Source organism: Nicotiana tabacum, chromosome 3 (assembly GCF_000715075.1).
Source record: "Nicotiana tabacum cultivar K326 chromosome 3, ASM71507v2, whole genome shotgun sequence".
NCBI lineage: Eukaryota > Viridiplantae > Streptophyta > Magnoliopsida > Solanales > Solanaceae > Nicotiana > Nicotiana tabacum.
In genome coordinates, this window is record NC_134082.1 from 106,981,372 (window position 1) to 106,986,713 (window position 5,342).

A 5,342-nucleotide genomic window follows, 5' to 3' on the forward strand; every position below is an offset into this window, starting at 1 on the left:
TGTGTAGACAAATTTAATTTGATTATATAAATATTTTGCACGACTTAACCTCTTTTATCTTTTTATCATTTTATTTCTCAACTTGCATTCAGTGCCTTTTGTTTTCAACTTGTTTTACTATTTAGGAAATTGGGGAAAAAGTTGTGCTTCTATTTAGGAAAAGGGGATGGTAAATATAAAGTGGAAGAGGGGTTTATTTGGAATAAAAATATTGGGAATTATTGTGATTTGTGAGTCAGGGGGGGATCAGGTCCACGGCAGAGGGGCAAGAGGGGTTTGGTTTCAGAAAAGGGAAATTGGAATAATAGCAATAAAAGGCAAACTTTCCAGAAATGTCCAATCCAAGAGTACGGGAATGGGCCCACCCTTTGCCTCATTTTGCTCTTCCACTGACCAATGGCTTTCTTACTATGTACCCCTCGTATTTATTAACCTAAATCCTCCTCCACCACTCTCGCTTCACCAGCGCGTGGCGTACAATTTTTTTCTTTTTTTCCCCTCGCTCAAAATAGATCTACGTTACGAATCCTCGTAGTGCCACACCTTCTGCAGGTATTTAGTTCTCTGTTTTTTTCAATATTTTTTTTTTTGCAACCTATTGTTGGCCTTTATGTGTTCATTAATGAAGATACCTAATTATTTAAGCAACTATGAATCGTTAATAAAGAATGACCTTTTAATAACTATCATTCATAAATATCATCAAGTAATTAGTCATACAGATAATAATACCTTTTGGCTTTATTTACTACTCCCTCCCATCCAAAATAGGTAATTTTTTTTTTGTTGTTTTCACAAATATTAAGAAATTCACCGTTTAACATTAATTATCAATGAAATTGACCATATTAATCTTTACTATCTCTTCACATAAACACTCCCAACACACATACTCCAATATTATTTACTTCAAGGACAATGTAGGAAAAAAATAATTAATTCATTCTTGAAATTTGGAAAAATCACTTATATTGGACCACAAGAAAAAAGCCAAAAAATCACTTATTATGGACTAGAGTGTTATAAATCCCGCTAATGGTTCATCCACTTGCAACGATGGATGTCTTCCATAACAAGTTTTAGATTGGTTATGTATTCATAGCCGGTTTTAGATTGCCTTTGTAACAACGAAATATTTCTATAAATAGGTTCACTGATGAACCTATTCCACACTCAGAAACAAAGAAATAAATCCTCTCTTCTAATGTTACCATTCTCTTCTATTATTAGTCCTAGTTAATTATATAGTTCTTGTTATATTGCTTTTATTTTATAACACAGAGGGAGTAGTTGAGCGGTGCATAATAGTGAAGTATAAGTTTGTGCATGACTAATAAAAAACGCGAACAAAATCGAAATTTGAATCAAACCGAGAAAAAGAAAGGCACATTTTTAATTTGAAGCGGTTTTGGTTTTAAATTTAAAAATAATCAATTTTGGTTGGGTTTTAGTTATAAGCGAAAAATAATTAAGAAGACCAAACCAAATCGACTATAGAATATCTATTGAAACTTATTATTACACACACCCACATACATACATACATACACACACATACATACACACACACACGCACACACGCGCGCACACACACACACATATATATATATATATATATATATATAAAATGTAAAAAATTTATGGTACATATTAATGGTTTGCACTCTTAGTTGGTGGTCTAGTTCTTTGCTCTTATAATAATCTAGTTCTTTACTTTACATTCTTATTTGTTTGATATTTTTATTTTGCTAAGTCCAAAAATCTCTAAAATAATTTACCTTTAATTGAGTTCATCAAATATTTATTGCTTTAATTCAATTATTATTAATATATTTTAGTAAATAATTGATTTAATAGTTTTATATTGTAATATAATCGCCAGAGTATGTGTTCGGCAGTCATATTTGACCGAAAAAACGATAAATAATCGAACAACCAACATAAACCGAATCGATAAAAAATATCTTAGTTTAATTGATTTGATTCTAGTATTTGTAAAATTAACTTACTTAGTTTGATTTTTTTTTATAGAAAAAACGACCCAAATCGAACCATGAATATAGTAACTTCCTGAAAATAATTGTCCTTTATGTTTGGGGCAAATGCAATAGTAATTCTTAATGTACTCACGAGTATATATGGACATTTAAATTTGTCAAAAGTGAGTATTTTTGGTCTATATTAATAATATTCAACAAACTTGAATTGTTAGTTTTAACGGGAGCTATGAAAGAAGTATGTAACACGAACTCACTTTGAAAGTGGAGACATTTAATGTGTGGTGCAGTTTTGATATTATTGTAGTTTAAGTTACTTGACAAGTAGGGATGGGCATAATACCGGCCGAATCGAAAAAACTGACCGAACCGTAAATTTTGATTTTTCGGTGTCGGTTTAAGCGGTTATTCGGTCGATGTGCAGTTTATAAATTATTAAATTTTGGTATTCGGTGCGGTTAACGATTTAGGTGTTTCGATTTTTGGCAAAATCGAAAAACCGAAATTTTGGGTATGAGTTGAAAAAATAGGTTTGAACATATGGGCTCAACACGTGGCCACCAACCTTTTTAGCCCAATTTAGTGATTTACTGTAACGACCCGGCCGGTCGTTTCATGAGCTACCTCTTTGGTTCCCCCATTTCTACTTCTTTATGCTTTGTTCATCTGTGTTATATGGTATCGGGTTGATTAGTTCGAGTTTGGAATGGTTCTGCATAGGAATGAGACACTTAGTCTCTTTTAAGTAAGCTTAGGTTGGAAAAGTCAACCGGATATTGACTTATGTGAAAAATGACTCGGATGTGAATTCCGATGGTTCGGATAGCTTCGGGAGGTGATTTGGGACTTAGGAGCGTGATCAGAATGTGTTTTGGAGGTCTGGGATAGATTTAGGCTCGAATTGGCAAAATTAGAATTTTGGCGTTTTTTGGTTGATAAGTGATATTTTGATATAGGGGTCGGAATGGAATTCCGGAAGTTGGAGTAGTTCCACTGTGTTAATTGTGACGTGTGTGCAAAATTTCAGGTCATTCAGACGAAGTTTGATAGACTTTTTTTTATCAAAAGCGGAATTCGGAAGTTTTTGGAGTTCTTAGGCTTGAATCCGTGGTTGATTGGTTGTTTCGATGTTGTTTTAAGTGTTTCGAAGATTGGCATAAGTTTGGATGGCGGTATGTGACTTGTTGGTACTTTTGGTTGAGGTTCCGGAGGCCTTGGGGTGATTTCATATGGTTGACGGGAGATTTGGAGATTGAGATTTACAGCTGAAGCTGCTGAACCACTGTCATAACCGCACCTGCGGCTTGGGGACTGCAGGTGAGGGACCGCAGAAGCGGAAGGCTAGCCGCAGATACGAAAGTTGACATGCAAGGGCTGAAGCGCATGTGTGGATGATTGGCCGCACCTGCGAGATCACAGGTGCGGATGGTGAGGCGCAAGTACGGAATTTTGGTTTTAAGTGAAAACTGCAGATGTGGTGCTTTAGCCGCAGATGCGGTACCGTAGGTGCGGCGTAGGGACCGCAGGTGCGAAAAGCCTGGGTCAGAAAGTATAAATTTTGGACTTCACGATTTTCAGTCTTTCTTCACCATTTTTAAGTTGGTTTTGGAGCTTTTTGGGAGATTTTGAAGAGGGAATTCAAGGGAGCTTCGTTGAGGTAAGATTTCTGAACCTAAAACTCGTTCCTATAGCGTTATTTCACGGATTATGCTTGAAATATATGGAAATTTGTGGTTAAAATTGAAGAACTAGGGCTTGAAATTGGAGACATTCGATTAGGGATTTGAGGGGTCATTTGTGGTCGAATTTTGGTATTCTTGGTATGTATGAACTTGTGGGCGGATTAAGAGTTTATTGATGTAAATTTTATCGGACTCCGGGATGTGGGCCCAGGGGTCGGGTTAGACCAATTTCGCGATTTGTGTTGTAATTTGATTATTTTCGCATGGACTTCGTTCCCATAGCATATTTCAAAATTATGATTCTGATTTTGGATAAATTCGATGCTAGTTGAGGCCAAGTCTAGAGGCAAGGGCATCGCGGAGTAGTATTTCATCCGGTTTGAGTCAAGTAACCATTGTAAATCTGGACATGAGGGTGCGAAACCCCGGTATTTCATATTGTTTTGGTAAATGAGGTGATGCACATGCTAGGTGATGAGCGTGTGGGCGTGTACAGGTAGGGATTGTGACTTGGTCCGTCCCGTAGCGACTATTAAGCCGCGTATTTGATTTGAAATCTTATGATATCCCGTATTTTAGAGATTGATACTATATTTTGGGTTGTACGCCATGTTTGGGCCTTGTGCTGACCTGTTTAGACCTGTAGGGGTATTTTTACTACTTTCCTCACTCTGTTTGATTTGAAAGCATATCATCAGTCATGCTTTACCTGTTATTTGTTTAAAACCGATTTCATCACTCTATTTCTTATATATGAAAAATTGTTTTGACCGAGTTCTCTAATTTTTACTAATATGTCCGAGTGGCCGTTAGGTTAATGACTGAAAGAAATTTAGGAACTAATGGTAAGGATTATATATATCTATTATGGTTCGGGCTGCACGCCACAACGATATTATATATATGAATCGGGTTGCATGCCGTAGCGATATACCTATGGATCGGGCTGCACGCCGCATCAATATATATTGGGTCGGGCTGCATGCCGCAGATATATGACGCTTGGGCTGTAGGAGCTCATCTGAAGTATGTACACCCCCAGTGAGCGTAGTCGAGTATAAACTATGGATCGGGCTGCACGCCGCAGCGGTTATTATGATTACTATTATTATGAGATATTATTGAGTCAGAGTGCTGAGAGTGAGTAAGATGTGACGAGAGTTGAGTTACGAGTGACTGAGAGGCTTGCTCGAGAGGCTATATTGTGAGTGATACCTTGCCCGAGGGGCCCGTTTATGACATTTTTGATGTTTTCACTCTTCTTTTATGCTGAGTCTCTGTTGAAAGATGTTAAATAAATAATTTCAAAGTATTTTAATTGAAACTGAAGTTTTTACGAAGTAATTGGCTATTAAACTGTTGAGTTTGACTTGATATTTTGTTGAACACTCTTATATATGATTTTAACTGCTCGCCACTGCACTCAGACCTTATTTACTTTAGTTACTTACTGAGTTGGCATACTCACGTTACTCCCTGCACCTTGTGTGCAGATCCAGGTGCCCCGCAACAGAGTGAGGGTTCCCAACACTCTCAGAGCTTTACCGGAGACTGCAAGGTAACTGCACGGCGTTCGCAACCCTGCTTTCCTCATTCCTATCTTAGTTTTCTGCTATTTCGGACTTATGATGTATTATTCAGTCAGTTGGGTTGTATTTAGAGG